We start from the raw sequence: 27,045 nt of genomic DNA on the forward strand, positions 1-27,045 counted from the left end.
CATATTGCAGTGTTTGACTGTGGTTTCACAAGAAAGAAGGACAGAGAGAGAGAGAGAGAGGGAGAGTGGGAAAGACTTCACATTTTGCATTGAGCAATGTTAAGACTCTCAGAAATATCCCACAGCATTTCATGTTCAACGAACTGTTATAAAATGCGGTCATTGCTGTGATGGCCTCCATAACAACAGCTATTTTATGCACGGCAAGATCCCACAAACAGCAGCGAGATGAATGAGTGTTTTCTCCGTATGTTGGTTGTCTTGGTCAAGGAAGAAGTATTGACCAGGACAAGGAGAGATGCCCTGCTCCACTTTGAGTAGCATCGGGGGGAACTTTATCATCTGCCTGAACGGGCAGACGGGGCCTCGGCCTAATGTCTTATCCAAAGGATGGCACCTCCGACAGTGCAGCACTCCCTCAGTACTGCACTGAAGAGTCAGCTTGGATTATGTGTTCGGATCCTCGAGTGGGAAACAGCATCAGGAGAACAGCAACAAGCCTCTGTTTTCCATTAATTTTATTTGATACACAAATTTATTGGATCATTGGCACTAGGATTATAGAATTTGTCAGCTACCTATTAGGCTCATTAAACTCGTCATGTCTTCTGTCTGTTTCCCCCTCCCCTACTGGAGTCACCGTTAAAACAATTTTACTGTCAACGGTGCCATATTAAGGTGTTTTGTGTTTGCTTGGTGCTGCTCCAGACAGTAAAACACACAGGGTAGTACTGTAATGATCCCTCAGTGTTTATCAATAGTTGAAGCTCTCAAAGGATCCCCCCACCCTCCAATTTCCCCCCCCCCCACCCCCCCACCAAGTATGTGTGTGGTGTTTGAGTGAGTATTGGATTGGATTGGATGTGTGTGTGATGCCTCCAGCTTGGATGAGGTGTCTGAGATTGCTGATGAACAAGTTTAAGGGGCCGAATAGCCACCTCCTGTTCCTGTGTTCCATTTATGTAACTGCAGCCCAGTAGGCAGCAGAGTCTTCGGGAGACGAGACGAATGGGGCTGACGGGAATGTTAAAACCCATTTGGGCAAAACACGATGGACGAGTCCACCAACCATGGCGATGACACAGCGAGTCACCGCTAAGTGTAGTCTTCAGGTGAAGCAGATCAGGCCGGATAGTGGACCAATGTAATTTAATCCCTGTTTTCCAAATCTACATTCTGCCTTTTTTGATTTGATGCTAAAAATCTACACGCCATTCTCGTTAACTTTTCTCCCGTATCAATTCCAATGCCCATATTTGGGGAGAGGCTATCGTTATATTATGATGGAGGCTGCATCCATTGTAAATGTGAACGCAGTCATTTATGATGGAAGAAGTTGATAGGAAGTGGGTGCAGAATATGATTTTTAATAAAATATAAATGGAGTTATCCAATAGAATTGTTGACGAGCCCCAGGTGTAGGTAGCCACGCCCGTTTATCTACATGCATGAATTTTAATACAAAACACCTCACGTACGGTACAGATGGATGTACTTCATGTGTGTATATTTACTGAACAAACATCCATCACCATTTGCTAACCAAGGAAGTAAAGCATTTACAATGATCAGGAAACACTCTTTGGTTCTTTTGCCTTTTTACCCACAAATGCACAAAAGGTTTCACGTTCACATGCATACACTGTGAATACAAGGTTTGAGATTGCAGGCTCACTGATGGTGTTTATTACTCATTTTCTAAGTTACTAACCAGAAATGCAATTAGCCACATCTGGATTCCCAATTAGCCGCATGTGGCCAGTGACCAATGTATTGGACAAGCCCTTTGGTTCAGAGTGCCTGTCACTGGTGGAACTCCATGTGTGACTTTGGCTGCAGTGTTGGTCACTGGACTGTCTCTGAGATGAGGTAACAGTGCTGTTTGTTCCCAACTCAATCATTCCATGTCCTTTCCTTCAAACTCCAGCGTCTCTCAATATCTTCACATCTGCAGGGACACTGGGTAAGGGCCAGTGAAGTTGCCCTCTTGTCACTGAGTAACTTGGGATCTGGGGGAATGTCCCCGCTGTTCCATTAATCAAGTTCAGGACCACAGACAGACAAAGGAAGAAATGAATCTGTGTTTAACCGCGGAGGCGTGAGATTCTCTGAAGAATATTGAATAATTTTTCTGCTCTTTTATACAACTATTCTGACAAACTGTTTCTCCTGAAAGATTTGTTGCCGTTCATACAGTTTGAAGCTGTAAGTATTAAGCAGCTGTACAATATGAACTGTTGTGTATCTCACCCATTTGAAGATTTTCTTGAAATCACTGATGATGAATATTCAACATATTCAGTAGGGTTTTTACCCTCCTCTTCTCCCTGTTATTTCCCCAGGGGGCACCATCTCTAGCCAGGGTTGGGGTTCGTGAAGACATTATTCAGGTGTACTTCCCCAGAGTCTCCCAGACCAGGGCCGTCCCAGGGCGGAGTTAGTTGATCTCGTGGAGGACTCTACTCCCAGCCTCGGGCTTCAGGGAGTGAGAGAGGGGCAGGGGGAAAGGTTTCTGCTTCCTAATGTTTGCCCAGTGCGTCCCACCCGACTCAGCTGAAAGGTGCTATTGGGAGTGTGCTGCACTTTGCAGTCAAAAAGCCTGTTTATATTCACTATCTAGTCTTGCATGTGAAGTGCAACTGCTTGTGGGGCTTGTGGTACTGGAGGACACCCAGTGCCTGGGAACTGCTCTTTCATGCAAATGTCTACCTTTAGGATAGGAGGGGCCACAGAATAAGAGTTCCACAGCCACTGGATCCAGTATTTCCAACTTCTGGAATCTTGAATTATTAAAGACACCAACAGTATATTAAGCAACATGTGGAAGCAAGTGGAACATTTCAGTGTAAAATATGTCATTAAAAGTTTCAGAAATGGTTGTGCATTTACAGATTGGTAAATCATCACAGTCTGACTCACACAATTCAAGCCTGTTTCCTGTAATGGGAAAACAGTTCAGGAACGTGGGCTCTGCTCAGTACAAGTCTGAATCTTTTTATTGTTGGAAATTGTGCCAAACTGGGATTTCAGCCATTAGTCACTGGAAGTCAGGTTGTGTGACATATTTCAGTGGATAGGACTCTCACCTCTGAGTCAGAATGTAATGGGTTCAAGTCCCAGAGTCATGAGCACATAATCCGGGCTGATACTCTGAGTGCAGGTACTGAGGGAGTGCTGCACAGTCAGAGGTACTGTCTCTTGGATGAGATGTTAAACTGAGGTCCCATCCGCCTGTTAATTCCAGCATTGCTCTCTGAAACAAAGCAGCGGCTCTACATGGTGTTCCAGCCAGCATTTCCTTCCTCAACCAACACCACCACAAAACTGGTTAACTGGTTGTTGCTGTTTGTGGGATCTTGCTGTGCAAACGACCCACAATCGCCCGACTTAAACTCATTCTTTCTTTGTTCGAGCCTTGACATTCGCGAGATACGTGATGAGGCAGAGGCTCCAAAACTTGGGCTGGTTGGGGGAAGGGCAGAAATGAGGTTATCAATGGGCCACACCAGTTTTTCATTCAAATCCCAGGATTTACCGATACGCAATCCCAAAATATCATCCAGCAATGTGCTGACGGCACGGCAGCATCTCCAAGCTCCTTTGTACTGTATAACATTGCAGGGTGCTGTGATCGAAACTGATAAACGAGGGCACGGGAGAAGGACGGATTGCAGCCTAGCTCCCGAAATCTTTGCTGCACTCTGTTGCTCGCTGACCTTCATTGGCTTCCAGTCCCACAGACTCGAATTTAAAATACTCATCCTTGTTTTCAAATCCGTCATGACCTCACCCCTCCCTGTCTCTGTAATCTCCTCCAGCCCCACAACCCGTCCGAGATCTCTGCCCTCCCCCAATTCTTGCAGATTCCCAATTTTAATTGGCAGCTGTGCCTTCAATTGCTTGGGCCCTAAGCTCTGGAATTCCCTCTACGTCTCTCTCTCTCTCCTCATTTAGGACGCTCCTTGAAACCTACTTCTTTGACCAAGCTTTTGGTCCCCTGTCCTAATATCGCCTTGTATGGCTTGATGTTGATTTTTGTTTAACGCTCCTGTGAAGCACCTTGGGCCATTTTACTATGTTAAAAGTGCTATATAAATGCAATTTGTTGTTGATGTCTGTCGTAGCTCTCGGCTTTGATTGGCTAATGATTCTTCTATGCGTCTCTCTCAGTACATCTGACTCCATAGAACCATAGAATGAGGCCATTCAGCCCATCGTGGCTGCGCTGGCTGAAAAAACTAGCCGCCCAATCTAATCCCACCTTCCAGCACCTGGTCCATAGCCTTGCCGGTTACAGCACTTCAGGTGCATGTCCAGGTACCTTTTAAATGTGTTAAGGGTTTCTGCCTCCACCACCATTCTTGGCAGTGAATTCCAGACACCCACCACCCTCTGGATGAAAAAGTTTTTCCTCATGTCCCCTCTAATCCTTCTACCAGTCACCTTAAATCTGTGCCCCCTGGTAATTGACCTCTCCACTAGGGGAGACGGGTCCTTCCTGTCTACTCTATCTAGGCCCCTCATAATTTTGTACACCTCAATTAAGTCACCCCTCAGCCTCCTCTGTTCGAAGGAAAACAACTCTAGCCGATCCAATCTTTCCTCATAGCTGCAACTTTCAAGCCCTGGCAACATTCTTGTAAATCTCCTCTGTACTCTCTCCAGAGCAATTATGTCCTTCCTGTAATGTGGTGACCAGAACTGTACGCAATACTCCAGCTGTGGCCTAACCAGCGTTTTATACAGTTCCAGCATTACATCCCTGCTCTTGTATTCTATACCTCGGCCAATAAAGGAAAGCATTCCATATGCGTTCCTCACCACTCTATCTACCTGTCCTGCACCTTCAGGGACCTGTGGACATGCACTCCAAGGTCTCTCACTTCCTCTACCCCTCTCAATATCCTCCTGTTTATTGTGTACTCTGACTGAGGAGTTTGTCCAGGACCTTGGGATTAATATTAGGAAATCATCACCTCCTTGGTCCAATTGACCCTTCCCAAGGGTAATTATTCCCTCTGATTACTTCATCCCATTTTCTTTGGATTGAACATTTTTCATCTTTGAGTCTCTCTGTTTCCCTTGATGATCACCTGCACCTTCGGTGGTCCTCGGCGCTTTTGTCCTTTCCGTCTGTTTCTCTATGCGATGGGCTCTCGGTGCCTTATGTTTAATGTGTAACTGTAGCTATTTGTTTAGGCTGAAGGTCATGCTGCAGTGCACTGACTACATTGAAACTCCACTCACTATGCTCGACTTTGACAATAAACACAGAGTTTGCTTGCAGGAGCCTGTATAATGACGGCAGTTATTTACTTCATAAGACCCAGTCGGGACATGGCTGTTAATTTTTTATTAGCTGAATATTTCTGCGATGAGTCAAACATTTTTTCTGAAGCTGCTGCTGTTCTGGTGAGGGTTTGTTCTGGGGTTTTTTTCCCCCCTTTAAGGTGCTGGTTCTAGCTGCTTCCTTGGATACCCTGCATTTCCAAGCGTCCATTCTTCCCGTGCCTCCCTCGGCAGACAGTGTTGGCAGGCTGTTTGGTCATGGGGTGCAGCACAGCCAAGTCCAGTACTTCTAGGTGTGACCCATACAGATTCAAGGGAGGTGGAATAAAAGGACAGAGAATGCCTGGGATACTTGTTCAGGTCCATTGGCATCGGAAAGTAGAGGAACATTGACAGTTTGATTCCTGGCTCCTGATATAGGCGGGCAAGGCAGACGATTGCTGCCATCGGCTCCAAGACTCTACCCAGGGCTTTGGTTCATGCAGGGATATCATTCCATGACCGTTGCTCATTCTTCAGTCCCTCATCACAAGAGATCCTTCTTCAAATTGGATCTATTTGACTGCAGGGGGAATCATATTCGAGACTGCTCCTGTCCTCACCCGATGTCCACATGCACACACACATGCCAGCCGTAGTCACTGGATCAGGAATGATCAGGAACAGGAAGCCTGGCTGGTTTTCAACTCCTCATCACCAAGGCCAGTTGTAACAGCCCCAACCGATCCATGGATTATGACTTGCTAACTCAGCATAAACCCACGATCTAAACCTGCAGCCTCTGGCCTGTGTAATTCAAGGACTCCCTGTATGAACTAGCAGAGAGTCGGTGAGGCCCAGTCATAAAAGTTAGTTTATTTATGAGCGGAATTAAATGAGTATTATTTATTGTGCAGCCTTCAGTCCCGGCGGCTGTTTCCTTTTGTCACTCGCCTCATTGACCCAGAGAAATGACTAGGCCCAGGTAACAGAGGGTGAAGAGGTTAGGGTTCTTTAGACTTATGCTTGGGGCAGGCTCCCTGATCCAGTTTACATGCTGGAATAATTAATACTGGCTTCTTAGTGTTTTACTGGACAGAGTAAGACCCTGCCTCGGCTGTAGGGTAGAATTTTGATCCAGTTTCCACCGCACCCCACCCCCCCTGCCTGAATCTTTCTGACAAACACTTGAGAGGGTATCAGCTGCATCCTGGACCCTGAGCCAAGGCCCCATCCACTTAAGCCTAATGCACAATCCGAACCGTGTCCCCCCCTGACCCTGGTGTACACTCTCCCACACTCTCACACATACTCTTACGCACTCCCACTCTCTCTTGCTCGCTCAGGCTCTTTCCCTCGCTTGCTCAGTCACACTGTCTTGCTCTCTCTCATGCTCACTCACTTACTCAGTCGCTCTCACACTCGCTGTCTCACACTCACGCTGTCACACTCGCGCTGTCACACTCTCTCTCATGCTCATGTTGTTACACTGTCTCTCACGATCTCTCACGCACTCTCTATGCTCCCTCTCGCACACTCTCACACTCTCACACTGACGCTGTCGCACTCTCTCACGTCGCACTGTCTCTCATGACCTCACGCACACTCTCACACTCGCTGTCTCATGTGCTCTCTCACACTTGCGCTGCCACACTCTCTCTCACACACTCTCACACTTGCTGTCTCACAAGTTTGCTCACTTGATCTCTCACACTCGTTCACTTGCTCAGTAGCGCCCTCTCGCTCACTCACTCTCACTCACTCGCTCCCTCTCACGCTCTCTCTCTCTCGCTCTCTCTCTCTCACGCTCTCTCTCTCACCCTCTCTCTCTTACACACTCACACTCTCTCTCACACACTCTCTCACACTCGCTGTCTCGTGCTTGCTCACTTTATCTCTCACACTTGCACTTGCTTACTTGCTCAGTAGTTCTCTCACTTGCTCTCATGCTCACACTCTCACACTTGTACTCTTGTGCTCACCCTCACACACTCACTCTCTCCTGCTTGTGCTCTCACACTCGTGCTCTCGTGCTCGCTCTCACACTTGCATTCTCACATTCACTCACTTTCCAGTGCCTGTAACTGCATGGTGATCAGGAGCTGGGACCCTGACTCACTTTTCCCCCTTTTTCTCCCTGACACGAGGCACTGAGTCCAATTGTCAGGTCCTGACTTACATCAGACACCTCAGCACTGAGCTGAGAGTTGAATTTGGTACCTTCTGAACTGTCTGGCTCAGGGGCCACATTAAAAGGCTTGTGGTTTATACAGAGCCTTTCACAAACTCGGACGTCCCAAAGCACCTTACAACAAATGAAACATTTTTGAAGTGTAGTCACTGTTGTATTAATATATTTTTATGGTTATGTAGGCGAGCAGAATTGAAACCATTTTCCTGAATTGATAATTGGCATCTATTTAAGTCATGTACCCCTTGGAGAATCAATAATAATCATTTCTGTTAATAGAAACACCTCTAATGTGTTATCATTGGACTTAGTTGGGAGAGAGTGGCTCAGTGACCCCAGTGTGTGGCTCTCGCCGGCTTATTTTAAATTTCAATAATCCGATACCTAAGCGGGTTTTTATCAGTATTAAATTAGGCGTCCAGCAAAGATCAGACAAAGCACTTTCTCAGTGGGTCTTTGACAAACGTGAGGTAATTGAGAGCAAAAATTGCTTTTTTTTGGTACTGAGTGTCGCTATGGAAACCTCGGTGAATGGAAGGAAGCGAGAACTGCACTTGAAAAGCAGCCGATTGTAATTTTTGAAAGTGGTGCAAAAGATTGCAAGAAAAAAAGCTCCCCCACACACCCTGCCCCCCCCCCCTCCCCCCCTCCCACCACTCCCCCCGCCCCGATACGGTGGTTTACTGAACAAAGTATTATCATATTCCTTTATAACTCTCTGTACTGGAGCTCCAGTGAAACCTGAGCTTGATGACAAAGTGATGTAATTGGACTAACTGGTGCCTGAGGGGCTTTCTGCAGTCTGTCAGCCTATCGAGGGAGCACTGTGTGCAGGAGGTGCTTATGAAGAGGTAGGGATGTCTCAGGTTCAAGCCCTGCTCAGGGTCTCAGCTGAGCTGATGGTAGAAACAGCAGGCGTTCCTGGATCAACCTGGATTCCTAGTGTTCTCCTGTGACACTTGCCCCTCCCCACACAAGTAGAAAGTGCGCACAACATGTAAAGGCAGTGTGATGCCCACTCCAGCTGAATAGTCTGCCATCCACTTAGCAACAGCTTGCATTTATAAAGTGCCTTTAATGTAGTGGAACATCCTGAGGTGCTTCATCAGAGCGTTATCATAGGATTAATTAATGACCTGATAGTGAAGGTGCCCCTAGGCAGCAGCGATCATAATATGATTGAATTTTACTTTCAGTTTGAGGGCAAGAAGAGTGGGTCCAAGACTAGTATTTTAAACTTAAATAAGGCAATTATGAGGGCATGAAAACAGAGCTAGCAAAAGTGAATTGGCAATGTAGGTTAAGGGATAGGTCAATAGAGATGCAGTGGCAGACATTTAAGGAGATATTTCAGAATACACAGAATAGATACATTCCAACGAGAAAGAAAAATTCAAAGGGGAGGGCCCACCATCCGTGGTTAACTGAAAAAGTTAAAGATAGTATCAAACTTAAAAAAAAACGATACAATTGTGCAAAGATGGGAGGCAGGTCAGAGGATTGGACAAAATATAAAAAGCAGCAAAGAACGACTAAAAGATTAATAAGGAGGAAAAAATTAGAGTACGAGAGAAAGCTGGCTAGAAATATAAAAACAGATAGTAAGAGTTTCTGTAGATAATTAAACAAGAAAAGAGTTAACAAAGTGAGCATTGGTCCTATAGAAAGTGAGTCTGGGGAATTAGTAACAGAAAATATGGAGATGGCAGATGAATTGAACAGATATTTTGCATCGGTCTTCACTATTGAGGATACAAGTAACATCCCAGTATTAGCTGTAAGCCAGGAAATGGAAAGGATGGAGGAATTCAAGAAAATTACAATCACCAGGGAAGTGGTACTGAACAAATTGTTGGAGCTGCGGGCTGACAAGTCCCCGGGTCCTGATGGACTTCAACCTAGGGTCTTAAAAGGAGTGGTTAGTGAGGTAGTTGATGCGTTGGTTTTGATTTTCCAAACTTCCCTAGATTTGGGGAAGATTCCATTAGATTGGAAAATAGCCAATGTAACTCCTTTATTCATAAAGGGAGGGAGACAGAAAGTAGGAAACTACAGGCCAGTTAGCTTAACATCTGTCATAGGGAAAATGTTAGAAACTATTATTAAAGACATTATAGCAGGGCACTTAGAAAAAAATGAAGGTAATCACATGGTTTTGTGAAAGGGAAATCATGTTTTACCAATTTATTGGAGTCCTTTGAAGAAGTAACATGTGCTGTGGATAAAGGGGAACCGGTGAATGTGCTGAAGTCATTTGATAAGGTGCCACATCAAAGGTTTTTGCGCAAAATAAAAGCTCATGGTGTAGGGGGTAACATATTGGCATGGATTGAAGATTGGCTAGCTAACAGGAAACAGAGAGTAGGCATAAATGGGTCATTTTCTGGTTGGCAAGATGTACCGAGTGGTGTGCCACAGGGATCTGTGCTGCGGCCTCAACTTTTTACAATTTATACAGATGACTTAGATGAAGGGACCAAAGGTATGGTTGCCAAATTTGCTGATGGTACAAAGATAGGTCGGAAAGTAAGTTGTGAAGAGGACATAGGAGGCTACAAAGGGATATAGATGGGTTAAGTGAGTGGGCAAAGATATGACAAGTGGAATATAATGTGCGAAAATGTGAAATTGTCCATTTTGGCAGGAAGAATAAAAAAGAAGCATATTATCTAAATGGTGAGAGATTGCAGAACTCTGATATGCAAAGGGACCTGGGTGTCCTAGTGCATGAATCACAAAAGGTTAGTTTGCAGGTACAGCAAGTAATTAGGAAAGCTAATAGAATGTTATCTTTTATTGCGAGGGGAATTGAATACAAAAGTAGGGAGGTTATGTTTCAGTTATACAGGGCATTGGTGAGACCACATCTGGAGTACTGTGTACAGTTTTGGTCTCCTTATTTAAGGAAAGATGTAAATGCATTGGAAGCAGTTCAGAGAAGGTTTACTAGACTAATACCTGGAATGGGTGGGTTGTCTTATGAGGAAAGGTTGGACAGGCTAGGCATGTATCCACTGGAGTTGGGAAGAGTAAAAGGTGACTTGATTGAAACATATAAGATTCTGAGGGGTCTTGACAGGGTGGATGTGGAAAGGATGTTTCTTTTTGTGAGAGAATCTAGAACCAGGGGTCACTATTTAAAAATAAAGGGTCATCCATTTAATACAGAGATTAGGAGAAATATTTTGTCTGGGGGTCGTGAGTCTTTGGAACTCTCTTCCTCAAAAGGCGGTGGAAGCAGAGTCTTTGAATATTTTTAAAGCAGAGGTAGATCGATTCTTGATAAACAAGGGGGTGAAAGGTTATTGGGGGTAGGTGGGAATGTGGAGTTGAGGTTACAATCAGCCATGATCTTATTGAATGGCGGAGCAGGCTCGAGGGGCCGAGTGGCCTACTCCTGCTCCTAAGTCATATGTTTGTATGTAAATGGGCATTTTGCTGTTGGGCCAGCACAGATAAAATGGACCAAATGGCCTCCATCTGTGCTGATTCACATTGACCCCTAATGGAAGGTTATGTGGTCATTGTGCAAAGACAGGGTTAGGGCCCCACTGTGATGCCTCATGCAGCTGCATAGTCTGCCATCCACTTACCAGCTAACCTCATATATAAATGGGCATGTTGCTAAAAAGCCAGCACAAATACAATGGGCTGAATTACTTCTTGCTGTGCTATTTATTTGGGCCAGGGTGCTGGAGGCCACACCATACCCAACTTGTGCCGCTACCTTCAGGAGAGGAAAGAAGGGTAAAGAAACTCGAAGACAATAACCACTCACTAACCCATTCCACCACCCCAGTGCTAGATATTTTTATATAGTGAGAGTGTGGAATTGCAGTGCTTCAGGGCAGGCTCCAGCTTCACTGTGATGCCTCCTGTGGTTCAACAGCCAGGCAGCCATTCTTTGCCAGTTATCAGAGGGCTTCCAGTACCCGGGGAAGTGCGCCTATTGAACCGGATGGTTGTGTTCGCAGCAGCTCTGCGCTGAAGCAATCGTGAGCCTACTCGGAATATGTCCCAAAGGCTGTTTCTGTGGGTTATAGAGGGAGCAGGCAGACCCCCCGCGCCCCCCCCCCCTCCAACACATGAGACTTATAGACCAGTGCAGGCTCTTTGTAGGAGAGCTATATGGACCAGATTTCAATGTAAAGGAACGTCAATGGGCTGCAAGGTATAAAATGTTACTCAAGTGACTACAATGGTTTTGGTGGTTACTGCTGGGGTAGGAGGGGGACGGGTTGGGTGGGTGGGGGCCTTGCCAACCTCTGGCAAAAATTGCCTGTGCTGGCTTGTATGTGTCCTGTGTGAAGTGACCTTTTACTGCCTCAGTCTGTAGAGTCCCTCCTGCCCAGAGATCTCCAGTGCTAAATTGGCAATCAGACTCTGAGCACGAGGCAGACACTGAAATGTCTCAGTTGCTCACCTTCATGAGTGTTAAAACTCACATTTATTTGACTATATAAATCTATTTGAAATATATTACTCGATTCTACTCTTGGGGAGGTGACAACAGGGGACTTCGAAAATCATAATGTGACTGGGCAGAGTCAACGTGGATTTATGAAAGGCAAATCGTGTTTGACAAATCTGTTCGTTTCTCGAGGATGTCGTGAACAGAATGGATAAGGGGGAACCAGTGGATGTAGTGTACTTGGATTTTCAAAAAGCATTTGATTAGGGCCCCACAAAAGAGGTTGTTACACAAAATTAGGGCTCATGGGATTGGGGTAATATATTAGCACGGCTTGAGGATTGGTTAATGGACAGGAAACCGAGCGTAGGATTAAAGGAGTAATTTTCAAGTTGGCAGGTTGTACATAGTGGGGTTACACAAGGATCAGTGTTGGGATCTCAGCTACCCACAATCTATATTAATGACTTGAATGAGGAGACAGAGTGTAATACATGCTAGTTAACTGACGATACAAAGTTAGATGGGAAAGTAAGCTGTGAAGAGGATGCAAAGAGGCTGCATAGAGATATAGACAGGTTAAGTGAATGGGCAAGAGTATGACAAATGGAGTATAATGTGGAAGAGTGTGAATTTATCCATATTGGTAGGAAAATAAAAGAGCAGAATATTTTTTAAATGGCGAGAGACTGAGAAATGTTTGCGTTCAGAGGGACCTGGGTGTCCTTGTACATGAATCACAAAGTTAACATGCAGGTCCAGCAAGCAATTAGAAAAGCAAATAGGTATGTTAGCCTTTATTACAAAGGGATTGGAGTACAAGAGTGAAGAAGTCTTACTGCAATTATATAGGGTTTTGGTGAGACCACACCTAGAGTACTGTGTTCAGTTTTGATTTCCTTTCCTAAGGAAAAGGTATACTTGTCTTAAAAAGAAGTGCAATGAAGGTTCACTGGACTGATTCCTGCAAGACAGGGCTGTCCTATGAAGACTCCACCTTCCCACTCTATCCCCATATTCCTGGATTCCCTTCCTCAAACCTCAATCTTGAATATATTCAATGACTGAGCATCCACAGCTCTCTGGGGTGGAGAATTCTCAAGATTCGGAATGCTCTGTGAAGAAATTTCTCCTCATCTCAGTGCCCTTATTCTGAGACTGTGATTCTTAGTTCTAGACTCCTCACCCAGGGGAAACGTCTACCCTTACAAAATGTTAAATGTTTCAATGAGACTTGATCTTGGTGTCCAGGACAGGAAACTAGGGGAGGGCAGTGGAAGTAGAGATATGATGGATCATGTTCCCCAACTTATTTCCATTTCCATTTCCATTTCCATCTCCCTCTTCCCGAGAGCCCAAAGTCCAGTCAACATCAAACATCTCGGTGGGACCTCGCCTGGGCAGCACAGTGGCGCAGTGGTTAGCATTGCAGCCTCTCAACTCCAGAGACCCGGGTTCAGTTCTGGCTACTGCCTGTGCGGAGTTTGCAAGTTCTCCCTGTGACCTGCATGGGTTTCCTCCGGGTGCTCCAGTTTCCTCCCACAGCCAAAGACTTGTGGGTTGATAGGTAAATTGGCCATTGTAAAAATTGCCCCGAGTGTAGGTAGGTGGTAGGAGAATTGAGGGAAGGTGGGGATGGGAGAGGGAAATGGGATTAATGCAGGATTAGTATAAATTGATCACAAGTCGTGGGAGTCAGTTACCAGCGATCGCCGGAGCTGGCGAGTGAACCATAAAGGCGGGGCTAAAGCGTGGCGAGTCGAAGAGACTTAGCAGTTGGCAGGAAAAAAGACAGAAGTGCAAGGAGAGAGCCAACTGTGTAACAGCCCCGACAAACAATTTTATCTGCAGCGCCTGTGGAAGAGTCTGTCATTCTAGAATTGGCCTTTATAGCCACTCCAGGCGCTGCTTCACAAACCACTGACCACCTCCAGGCGCTTACCCATTGTCTCTCGAGACAAGGAGGCCAAAGACAGTATAAATGGGTGGTTGATGGTCGGCACGGAGTCGGTGGGCCGAAGGGCCTGTTTCGGTGCTGTATCTCTCTATGACTCTATGATTCGCAGGTTAGGCCAGGCAGCCTGGTGCATTGTGAAGCTCCCTCTACCCAACATTGCAGATCTACCTGAATCTCAGATGAATGCCCTCTCCTAAGCTGGTCTGCTATTGCTCACACCCACCATCTTGCAGCCTCGGTGGTTGGGAATCATGGGATGGCTAGTGTGAAGAATGGATATGATGAATTAGGTGAGTAACTATTAGCTAACAGTTGAAGGGAGGAAAGGAGGAACTTGATTTTGGGAGGGCAATGTAGGTTGCAAAGGTGAAAGGTTAGCCAGTGCAGTCCCCCAATCCCACTTGAACAGTTCAGTGTACACATGGAATCCAATTGGTGTTTCCATGCCCCAGGAAAATTAGTAACCCAGATTTGCTTCCCATTGTGTATGGATGTAAAGTGATTTTGGCTTTGTATCTGTGCAAACTTGACGGCATAACTTGATTAACTTCAAGCAGACTATCTGGAGACTCTTCAAGGAATTGGACTCAAACTGCAGCAGCTCCACATCTGTTAGAATTGGGGCTAAGCAAAATCCGCACAGACTTTATCTCCCTTTTAATACAAGCTTTGAAAAAAATCATTGATGGGATTTATGCGATTCATGGGTCAGCATTTGCTGTCCATCCCTAATTGCCCTGGAGACGGTGGTGGTGAGCTGCCACCTCGAACTGCTGCAGTCCATGTGGGGTAGGTACACCCACAGTGCTGTTAGGAAGGGAGTTCCAGGATTTTCACCCAGCGACAGTGAAGGAACGGCGATATAGTTCCAAGTCAGGATGGTGTGTGGCTTGGAGGGGAACTTGCAGGTGGTGGTGGTCCCATGTATTTGCTGCCCTTGTCCTTCGAGGTCAGGGGTTTCCAACCTTTTCTTTAATGAGAGCTACTTCTGATAAACAAAAATGTCAGGAGCTACTTAAACATATATTGAAAAAAATATGGACAGATAAATGCAACTAAATATGTAGATATTACAATTACATTATAATATTTAATATGAGGGAAAGCTGTTCTTCACTTTATTTCAGCGTGATACTTGACACTGCATGCGAGCCTGGCTAAGAGATCACTGTACTTGCCAGTGTCGGTTTAGCAACATCATCTCCCCTGGAATCCACCTCACTCGACAGTCTCACATTGGAAATTGTTGTGCTCGACTGGGCTCAGAAGTACCTGGGGTTAAATCCAGCAGCTTCTCCTCCACCTGCACTCCAGCTCAAACTGGTGCAACCAAAAAGATATACACAGGAGGTCGCGGCTGAATTCCGCACCCAATACCCACCCCAATCCAAACTGTGAGCAACACCTGCAATAAAACAAAGGTAAAATACTGTGGACGGTGGAAATCTGAAATAAAAGGAGAAAATGCTGGAAATACTCAGAAGATCAGGCACTGTGGAGAGAGAAGCAGAGTTAACGTTTCAGGTCTGTGACGTTTCATCGGAACATGCTCCAGTCACTGCCCGCACTGCGCATGTTCCCGTCACCGTCGGTGAGCTACTAGTATCTCGCGATCAATGGGTAGGTGACCTCTGTTCTAGGTGGTAGCGGTTGCGGGTTTGGAAGATGCATATAGCAAAATGTGTCTCTCTTTCCCAGCACCGTTTTATTTTTCATGCAGTCTCGCCCTGCTTCCCTCCTGTCTGGTGTGTGGTTGTTATTACGTTGCCTCCCCTGTCGATCTGCCAGTCCTCCTTTGGGTATTCCTTGCAGCAAACGTGTGCAGCAGGATTTCCCGCTATGGGGGGTGGTCGGACTGCACCTCTGACCTTCACCCATCCCCTTCCCAAGTCTGTCCGTTCAGTATTTATCTGTGACCAAAAGGAGTTTATTCTGAAACAAAAAGATCCCTTGTCAATTTTCTCCTCTGCCAAATGTGTGTCTGTCTGTGTGTGTGTCTGTATGTGTATGTCTGTATCTCTGTCTGTGTGTGTCTCTGTGTCTTTGTGTGAGTATCTGTCTGTATGCGTCTGTGTCTGTATGCACGCACGCGACTATGTTTGTCTATGTGTAAGATGAACTGTTTTTTTCCGCTGATATCCATCTCTGAGTGAGCAAGGAATAGTGGCTGCAGATAATTATGTTTGAAATAAAACATGAGTGGTTTGATTTTTCTTCCCAGTGCCGTCAGTAAAGATGGAAGCATTTTCTGTTTTGATTCTGGAACAAAAGCCTCCGTACGGTCTCTTAATGACTATAAGATTCCATGCTTGGCCTAGCTATCTTTGATAATGTGCTGATTTTAAACTGCTCTTGTTCGATAAACTAATGGTGTTGTTTTGGTGCCGATTAAAGGTTAAAGGTCTAACTTTCCCTCCTCGTGAGGGCTGACAGCAGGTAGACATGATCAGACGGGTAGATTTCTCTCCTATCTCAGTGGGTAGTGTCCATACGAAGTGGCCCCAATTAATGTGTCGATACTGGATTAGCTCAGTGGAATTCTGCTATTGGCCTGAGGCCAACAACAACTTGCATTTCTATAGTGCCTTTAACATAGTAAAACATCGCAAAGCACTTCACAGGAGAACTTATCAAACAATATTTGACACTGAGCCACATGTGGAGATCTTAGGGCAGATGACCGAAAGCCTGGACAGAGGTAGGCTTCAAGGAGAGTCTTAAAGAAGAGAGGAATAGAGGGATTTAGGAAGGGAATTCCAGAGCCTAGGGCCCAGACAGCTGAAGGCACGGCTGCCAATGGTGGAGCGATTAAAATTAGGGAATCTTAAGGGACCAGAATTGTTGGCGGAGAGCGGAGCTCACGGAAGGTTGTAGGACTGGAGGAGATAACAGCGAGAGAGGGACGAGTGAGGCTACGGAAGAGAATTTTTAAAATCGAGGCGTTGCTTAACCCAGAGCCAGTGTAGCTCAGCGAGGGGGGGGTAGTGGGTGAATGGGACTTGGTGCGAGTTAGGGCACCGGCAGCAGAGTTTTGGATGAGCTGACGTTTCTATCGGGTGGAGGTTGAGAGGTCAGCCAGGAGAGGGATGGAATGTAATAACAAAGGCATTGGATGAGAGTTTCAGCAGCAGATGAGCTGGGGGGAGGGGCTGGGGGTGGGGGGGGGTGCAGAGTTGTACGCTGTTACAGAGGTGGAACAAGGCAGTCTGGGTGATGGAGCAGATATATGGTCAGGGCCTCAACTTGGGTTTGAATAGGACATGAACGAGGAGAGAATAAGCCTATGTTTCTACCCCTGATCGCTGTCTGGTGATGACCCCCTGTACTCAACCGATAAGGGCAGTGTTAGGCTCAGTACTATCGCCCCTTGTCACCACCCCCCTCCCATTGGCCAAGTTGTGTGAGCACCTGGCTCTATGGGGTCTCTTCATTAGCCCTCCCAACCACTCAAATGACAGCGACCAATCGCTGTGTGGACCCACGAGCATTGGCTAGTCGCGTACCCAGAGGAACAGTGATTTTAAAAAAGACTTGTATTTATATAGCGCCTTTTATGACCCCGGGGAGTCTCTAAGCACTTTACAGCCAAGGAGATACTTTTGAAGTGTAGTTGTAATGTAGGAAACGCAGCAGCTCATTCGGGCACAGCAAGCTCCCACAAATGGCAATGTGATAATGACCTGGTAATCTGTTTTTTTGTGATGTTGATTGAAGGATAAATATTGGCCAGCACACCGGGGAGAACTCCTCTCCTCTTCTTCGAAATATAATGCCATGGGATATTTTACATCCACCCAAGAGGGCAGACGGGGCGTCAGGTTAACGCCTCGTCCGGCAGACTGATGCTGGTTGACATGCTCCCTCTCCTTTCAGGATGGGGAAGGTTGAGAGGAGGTTAAGGGGATAACAGATCAACTTCATTAATTCCACCCTGTAGTGACAGCTGACAGCACCAGTGTTACTGAAACATCTCTATGCACTGCTTCACTATCTTGCTCTTTCTCTGGGTTGTGAAGAGATAAGGCTAGTTCATCAAAAGCCTGCCTGTTTTTTATGTGACAGGTAAATGTATTTTTTCCCCGAGCAAGACTACACATCTCCTGTATAACAACCCAAGGTCAACACACCTCGGGGAACTAAAAATGCAATCTAAATGCAGCCCAACCGTGTTTGAAAGCGATAAAGATAATTTATAATAGTCGTGCCTTCCTGCACAAACCTTTGTTAAGGCTTCAAACAATTGTAAATTTAAAGATGCCAGCACGGCTGACAGAGACGCTGCCTCCAGCCTCGTTCTCTTATTTCCAAATACAACTCACAATTGCTTCCAATTTTTACTATTTTTTCACCCAGTTTCTAGTCCTGAAAGTGCTGAGAGGGTGTCAGCTCCTCCTCCCGAGTTAGCCCGTGAGCTGCTCCAGTGCGTGTCTGCAGCTGATCAGCTGTGGGGGGCATCACACACAAACCCAATCCAGTCCTCAACCCCAGCAGGGGTTTGCTGAATAGAATTCAGACACAGCAATCCTGGCTAAATTCCCCTTCTCCAGCCCGTGGGACAGTGCAGCTAAATGTGGGTGTAAGGACTAGAGGTGAACAATTTTCTGGTGCCCCACTTCGTCCCCGTGTGCAACGCGGCAGGGCGGTCAGCAGGGTATTCTGTCAAGGGAGGGAACGGCAGTATCGAAACCGGGCCCAATTCCCCTTACGACCTGACTTGGCATATGCGCCTCAGTCACGGGGTGAAGGGTCAGGGAGCGACTGGGGTCATGAACCCCACCTGATTTATTTAACACATGGAGCCAACATGTTTCAGCAGGTACCTGAAACTGTGCGCGTCTGGGTAGACGCTGCAGACAGTATAACTACACTGAATGGCCCTGCTTGAAGCAGATACTGTATCCAGAGGCTCTAAATATCCAGTGGTTCAAGGAGAGGCTGTACAGGAGAATGAAGGACATTTGTAAAAGGACAATAGGGAGGAGCCCAATGTCGGTCTGAGGCACTGTGGTGATTTTTGGGCACTGAAGAAATCGAGGGATATGAGGATAGTGTGGGAAGGTGAAGTTGAGGTAGATGATCAGCTATGATCTGAATAATGGCGGAGCAGGCTCGAGGGGCCGAATGGCCTACTCCTGCTCCTATTTCTTGTGTAGCTAATGAAGTACTTTTGAAATGTAGTCACTGTTGTAATGTAGGAAACGTGGCAGTCAATTTGCGCACAGCAAGCTCCCACAAACAGCAATGTGATGATCAGATAATAAATTTTTAGAAGTGATGTTGGTTGAGGGATAAATATTGGCCAGGGCACCGGGGAGAACTCCCCTGCTCTTCGAAATAGTACCATGGGATCTTTTGCATCCACCCAAGAGGGCAGACAGGGCCTGGGTTTAACACCTCATCTGAAAGATGGCACCTCTGACCCTGCAGCACTCCCTCAGCCCTGCAATGGGAGCGTCAGCCTGGATGGTAATGGAGTGGGACTTGACCCCACGACCTTCAGACTCGGAGGTAAGAGTGCCACCACTGAGCACTGCTGATACTGATAATGATGCCCCACTTGTTCAGATGGTCTCACAGGCTGCTTTTTGCACTCCAGGATGTGCCTGTGAAGTGATCTGTACTCCGGGCCGTGACCAAGTGCACTGTTTCATTTCTCTTCCCATTCCAAGTCGGGCGTTGCTACTAATTAGAAGAGATCACAGTAACCCAAAGTGTCAGCAGCTGCTCCTCATCTGCCCACCCGGCATCTTCTGACGAGCTGGCTGGGTTGAAAGATGCGGAGTCCTGTGTATTACAGACAGCTGCTGCTCGTGGAGTCATGTCACCAGACTTGGCTGTGAACGGGAAGTGTATTTGTGTTGACTCGAAATTTGAGCTGTTACCCCCACCCCGCCCCCAGCCCCCATCCTTCTTTCAACTACGACTTGTATTTATAAAGTGGCTTTGATGTAGTAAACCATCTCAAGGTGCTTCACAGCAGATTTATCAAAATACATTTAATACTGAATCTCACAAGACCAAAAGCTTGGGCAAAGAGTGTCTTAAAGGAGGAGAGAGGTTAAGGGAGGGAACTCCAGAGTTTAGGGCCCAGGCAGCTGAAGGCACGGCCGCCAATGGTGAAGTGATGGAGATCAGGGATACACTGACGTACACCCACACGGTGTCTGAAGGCAGTCTAGAAATGGAGCCAGAGCTTTCTCATGCAAAAGTCTATAAATGGGCAGCCATCATAGCATTAAGGAAGTCCAGATAAACACTGTACAGCATAGTACAGTACATTTTTAACTCACTCCATTATTTAGACTTTCTAATGCTGCCAAAATCTTTAATACACAGAGTCTTGTTCCAAGTTAAACATTTCTTTGGTTTGGTTAGAGGCTGTCTGACTGATTATATTCATCTTACTGCTCAAACATTGGCTGCCCAGAGCTTTCATGTAATCAATCTCTTGAGAAAGGTTGTTTTTTTTTGGCGTAGCACGATAACACTGATAATTGTGACTATCTCCTATTGTTTGGTATAGTCACTGGGCTGGGGGAGAGGTCAAATGTCATTGTCTCCCCCCCCCCCCCCCCTCCCCCGCCACTAAATTTAGGAAGGGGAGGAATTTTTTTTAATATAAGATTAGATGAAGGGCCGAGGCACAGGGTTTAAGAGACCGTCACTGCTGATGATGATAGGAAAACCGTTCAAGAGGCTCTGGTCAGAGGCTGCCACGTTTGGATTTCAAGGAGTGCAGAAGGAAATGAAGAGCGAGGAAGTTGAGTTCCATTGGTTTGTGATGTGAGGGATTGTCCCCCCTGCCCCAAGAGCCCAGTGACAAGAAGCAAAGCCAGCGGGAGTCGTCTGCGGGTAGGCCCCATTAAATAGCCCAGTACACTGGGGTGTTAGGGAGACACAAATTGGCCAAGGGTTTCACTGGAACTTATTCACGTTGAGCAGTGGAAATCTAAACGTGCTCGGCTGGTGGAGACAAGTGAATAGACAAACCCTGCAGATTGGTTCAGTCTCCAAACTGAGACAATTCAGCTGATCCTCAAATGTGGCAACAGGTTATTCGGTTTGATTTCCCTGTTCCTGGTTCTGGGGAAGAGGACATTAGCCAGGGGTCCCACCTCAACCCAGAGTGTCGGGGTGAGAGAACCAGAATTGGGGGGTTTGCTATGATTGGACCCCTCACCAGTGGCTAACGTCAAGGGCTCATGAGCAAAGAATGGCCACTTGGACGAGGTACCAAGAAAGCAGCTGGTGCCCTCGGAGCTATTAACCCTGGGCACGAGTGAGTGTCCTGACACAGAAACACCTGGTGGTACCTGCCCAGTCATTTCCGTGTCCACCTGTTCCTCCTTAGGTCAAATGAAGGAAGAGTGTTGCTTACAGGAACCAACTTCACCTATTCCACAACCCTACCCGAAAAAGCGGAAAAATCAGTGTGCACACGGTGCTGGGTTTAATATTCTACAGACACCAACCATTAGAATCTAAACATACAGCAGCAGATGGGCCTCATAAACCAAGTCCAGGTCACAGCTTGATGAGGCACGGCCCTTGTCAGGTTCTTAACTCTGATGGAGTGTGGGCTGCTTCTTCTCCTCAATCCAGTCATTAATGACACAGATCCTGAAGTGTTGAGAAGGCTGTTGGTTGTAAATCAAATATTGTGAGGCATTTGCTGATGAAGCAAATGATCTCACGCTGCTTGGCCTTTCTGAAAGGTCTCCCTATCGGACTCAAGTCATTCCTCATCCGGCTTCAGCCTTGATCTTTTTAACCTGCTTTATTGGCAGCAGTTTATCAATTGCACCTCAAATTAACATCAGTCACTCTTCCGTCTGATATTGAATAATCTTCCTTTCCCAATTTCCTCCCTTCCTTTGCTGACGGAACTGCCTCTCCCCAGGCCCCTGGTGTGTTCCAAGGGAAGCCCTGTTTGCCTGGTCCAAATGTCCAATCTTCTCACAGATTTTACACGGTGATTGTTGGCAGGTTAGTTGACTATGAACGGAAAGGAGAGAACTTGCATTTCTGTAGCACCTTTCACAACCTCTGGATGTCCCAAAGTGCTTCACAGCCAATGAAGTAGTTGTTGAAGTGTAATCACTGGTGTAATGTAGTGGTGATGTTGGGAATGGCATTAAACAGGAAATTAGAGATGCATGCGATAAAGGAACATCTGTAATTATGGGTGACTTTAATCTGCATATAGATTGGGAAAATCAAATTAGTCACAATACCGTAGAGGAGGAATTCTTGGAGTGTATACGGTATGGTTTTCTGGACCAATACGTTGAGGAACCAACTAGAGAACAGGCCATCCTAGACTGGGTATTGTGTAATGAGAGAGGAATAATTGACAATCTAGTGGTGCGAGACCTCTTGGGGACGAGCGACCATAATATGATAGAATTCTTCATCAAGATGGAGAGTGACGTAGTTGATTCTGAGACAAGGGTCCTGAATCTTAGTAAAGGGAACTACGAAGGTATGAGGCGCGCGTTGGCCATAACGGATTGGGAAACGTTACTTAAAGGGATGACAGTGGATAGGCAATGGCAAACATTTAAAGAGCGCATGGATGAACTGCAACAATTGTTTATTCCTGTCTGGCGCAAAAGTAAAACGGGAAAGGTAGCCAAACCGTGGCTTACAAGGGAAATTAGAGATAGTATTAGATCCAAGGAAGAGGCATATAAATTTACCAGGAAAAACAACAGACCCGAGGATTGGGAGCAATTTAGAATTCAGCAAAGGAGGACCAAGGGACTGATTAAGAAGGGGAAAAAAAGAGTACGAGAGCAAGCTTGCGGGGAACATAAAAACTAACTGTAAAAGTTTCTATAGGTATATGAAGAGAAAAAGATTGGTGAAGACAAATGTAGGTCCCTTACAGTCAGAAACAGGGGAATTTATTATGGGGAATAAAGAAATGGCTGACCAACTAAATGCATACTTTGGTTCTGTCTTCACAAAGGAGGACACAAATATACCAGAAATGTTGGGGAACACAGGGCTTAGTGAGAGAGAGGAACTGAAAGAAATCAGTATTAGTAGAGAAATCGTGTTGGGGAAATTGATGGGATTGAAGGCCAATAAATCCCCAGGGCCTGATGGCCTGCATCCCAGAGTACTTAAGGAAGTGACCCTAGAAATAGTGGATGCATTAGTGGTCATCTTCCAAGATTCTATAGACTCTGGAACAGTTCCTACAGATTGGAGCGCAGCTAATGTAACTCCACTATTTAAAAAGGGAGGTAGAGAGAAAGCAGGGAATTATAGACCAGTCAGCCTGACGTCGGTAGTGGGGAAAATTCTAGAGTCCATTACCAAAGATTTTATAGCAGAGCACTTGGAGAACAGTGGTAGAATTGGGCAGAGTCAGCATGGATTTACGAAAGGGAAATCATGCTTGACAAATCTACTAGATTTCTTCGAGGATGTAACTAGTAGAGTTGATGAGGGAGAGCCAGTGGATGTGGTTTATTTGGACTTTCAGAAGGCTTTCAACAAAGTCCCACATAAGAGATTAGCGTGTAAAATTAAAGCACATGGGATTGGGGGTAGTGTATTGCAATGGATAGAAAATTGGTTGGCGGACAGGAAACAAAGAGTAGGGATAAAAGGTACTTTTTCCGAATGGCAGGCAGTGATTAGTGGGGTACTGCAGGGATTGGTGCTAAGACCCCAGCTATTCACAATATACATTAATGATTTAGATAAGGGAACTAAATGTAATATCTCCAAATTTGCAGATGAGACAGAACTGGGTGGGAGGGTGAGTTGTGAGGATGAGGCAGAGAGGCTTCAGGGTGATTTAGACAAGCAGAGTGAGTGGGCTAATGCATGACAGATGCAGTAAACGTGGATAAATGTGAGGTTATCCACTTTGGTAGCAAAAACAGAAAGGCAGATTATTATCTGAACGGCTATAAACTGAGAGAGGGGAATGTGCAACGAGACCTGGGTGTTCTCGTACACCAGTCACTGAAGGTAAGCCTGCAGGTGCAACAGGCGGTAAAAAAGACAAATGGTATGTTGGCCTTCATAGCGAGAGGATTCGAGTTCAGGAGCAGGGATGTCTTGCTGCAATTATACAGGGCCTTGGTGAGGCCACACCTGGAATATTGTGTGCAGTTTTGGTCTCCTTATCTGAGGAAGGATGTTCTTGCTATAGAGAAAGTGCAGCGAAGGTTTACTAGACCGATTCCTAGGATGGTGGGACTGACGCATGAGGAGAGATTGAGTCGGTTAGGATTATATTTGCTGGAGTTCCGAAGAGTGAGTGGGGATCTCATAGAAACCTATAAAATTCTAACAGGACTTGACAGTGTAGATGCAGAAAGGATGTTCCCGATGGTGGGGGAGTCCAGAACCAGGGGTCATAGTCTAAGGATATGGGGTAAACCTTTCAGGACTGAGATGAGGAGAAATTTCTTCACCCAGAGAGTGGTGAGCCCATGGAATTTGCCACCACAGAAAGCAGTTGAGGCCAAAACATTGTATGTTTTCAAGAAGGAGTTAGATATAGCTCTTGGGTCTAAAGAGATCAAAGGGTATGGGGGGAAAGCAGGAACACGTTACTGAGTTTGATGATCAGCCATGTTCATAATGAATGGCAGAGCAGGCTCGAAGGGCTGAATGGCCTACTCCTGCTCCTATTTTCTATGTTTCTATGTAATGCTGGGAAACACAGCAAGATCCCAAACAAACAACAATGACCAGATAATCTGTATTAGGGATGTTGGTTGAGGGATAAATATTGGCCAGGACACCAGGGAGAACTCCACTGCTCTTCTTCAAAATAGTGCCATGTGGCCTTTTACCTCCAGCTGAGAGGGCAGATGGGGCCTCGGTTTAACATCTCTTCCAAAAAACGGCACCTCCGACAGTGCAGCACTCCCTCAGTACTGAGAGTATCAGCCTGGAGTTTGTGACTGTAAAGGGTTTCATTGCTGTCCTCGCCCACATTCGCACACATGGGTAATTCCCGCAGTAGAGGGTCTAGAGTGCTGGAGGGGGGGCGTTCCCTGGTTTGTGGTCAGGAGGGGGAAAATTGGAATTTTTTTCCCTAATCCTCCCCAGTGCAGGCTCACTCAACACAACTGCTCCCGGCTCAGAATAGTGAACTCGTGAAGTCAGGGCCATACCATCACCAGACTGGGCTGTGACTCGGTACATACCTGTGACAGTCTGTTCCCACCAGAAGTCCCTTGACATTTTCAGTCATCGGGTGAAGGGTGGTGTTGACCAGGCTGTGCCAGTGCTCTTCAAACTTGTCCCCCACCGTCCTCTTCCCTCACCTTCCATGACATTCGATCTGAGCCAGTCCCATATGACGAGGCTCCTTTGGGCTCACGGCCGCCTTAGACATTAACCCTTAAACCGCTGGATGATCCAGTCTCCCCGGGCTCCACTAGTTTTCGGCTTGTTCATTGTGACACTGAGACATAATAGACACTAATGTTACAGTCATAAGTCCACTCAATCATCAGCGATAGATAACTTCCTGGAGCAGGGACCTAGACTCCTCCCCCTCCCCCTCCCCCACCACACCTGCAGCGGTACTGAGGGTGATTGCAGGTACACTGGTATAGAGGTGGTGTCACTGGATCAATAATTCAGAAAACGGGCAGTTCATATCCAACCATGTCCATTTGAGAACCTGAATTTGTGTTTTTTTTTTCAAATCTGGAAATCAAAAGCTGGACTTGGTAAAAAGTGACCTTGAAGATGCGAGATTGCCAAAACATCCCAGCTGGTTCACTCATGTCCATTTTAGGGAAGCCGCCCTGCCATGGTTGACTCATGGCCTAGGGGCCGAGCAAGTCACTCAGTTGTGTCAATAACAAGGGATGGGCAATAAATGCCAGCCTTGCTAGCGATGCCCACATCCCCAGAATAATAAAAACAAATCGTCAACAGACTGATAATCAGATGCGATCTGGTTCACTGCCGTGAACAGGAATTTTACCACTAGGAGAGGGGAGGAACGATGAGGGGTCTCGGAAAGACAGGAAGGGGAAACAATATATTCTTTGTTAACGAGCTTGCCCGTGTTGACCTGTTTGACCCCGTTGATCAACAGTTGTTGACATCCTTCATTGTCTATACTTTGCTCATTAAAGTTAATGAGGGAACAATGGGAGTAAATGTGGTGGAAATAGAGGCCTCCGGCCTGGGTTGTTACTGCACTGACACGGAAGGAAGTGCTGGGGAATAACACACTCGTCATGGGTCCAATGTAAACAGGCTCCTGATCTTATAACAGCACTGAAGCAATGCTGAGTCTGGCTACTCTCAGCGGCTCAAATACTACCCTGCTGTGTACAACAACAACTTGCATTTATGTGGCACCTTCAACATAGTAAAACATCCCAAGGCCCTTCACAGGAGCGTTATCAGACAACACCTGACACCAAGCCACAAGCGGAGCTATGAGGGCAGTTAGACGAGATAGTTTTAAGGAATATCTTAAAGAAGGAGAGGGAGGTTTAGGGAGAGAATTCCAAAGTTTAGGGCCCAGGCAGCTGAAGAGAGAAAAGAAGAACTTGCATTCATATAGCACCTTTCATGACCGCAGGGCATCCCAAAGTGTTTTACAGCCAATAAAGTACTTTCTGAAGTGTAGTCCTGGCTCAATTAGCACTCTCATGTTTGAGTCACAAGGATCCATGTTCAAGTCCCACTCCAGGACTTGAGCACAAAAATCAACGCTGACAATCCAGTGCAGTACTGAGGGAGTGCTGCACTGTCGGAGGTGCTGTCTTTCAAATGAGCTGTTAAACTGAGGCCCCATCTGCCTTCTCAGGTGGATGTAAAAGGCCACATGGAACTATTGAGAATAAGAACAGGGGAGTTCTCCCCGGTGTCCTGGGCCAACATTTATCCCTCAAGCAACATCACAAAAACAGGTTCTGTGGCCGTTATCACATTGCTGTTTGTGGGAGCTTGCTGTGCACAAATTGGCCGCCACATTTCCTACACTACAACAGTGACTGCACTTCAAAAGTACTTCATTGGCTGTGAAGCACTTTGAGATGTCTGGTGGTCATGAAAGGCACTATATAAATGCAAGTCCTTTACCGTTTCAGTCACTGTTGTAGAGTAGGAAACGTGGCAGCAAATTTGCGCACAGCAAGCACCCACAAACAACAATGCGATAATGAGCAGATAATGTGTTTTAGTGATGTTGGTTGAGGGATAAATATCGGCCAGGCCATT

General features: G+C 46.2%; 1 protein-coding gene across 5 annotated transcripts in view; it reads left to right on the plus strand.

The window, feature by feature from the left end:
• The window catches only part of LOC137350678 (SH2 domain-containing adapter protein F-like), a 207,049-nt gene that overhangs the window by 74,689 nt on the left and 105,315 nt on the right, over positions 1–27,045 (plus strand). The gene's annotated exons all lie outside the window — the stretch shown is intronic.

This window comes from Heterodontus francisci, chromosome 35, assembly GCF_036365525.1.
Source record: "Heterodontus francisci isolate sHetFra1 chromosome 35, sHetFra1.hap1, whole genome shotgun sequence".
Lineage (NCBI taxonomy): Eukaryota > Metazoa > Chordata > Chondrichthyes > Heterodontiformes > Heterodontidae > Heterodontus > Heterodontus francisci.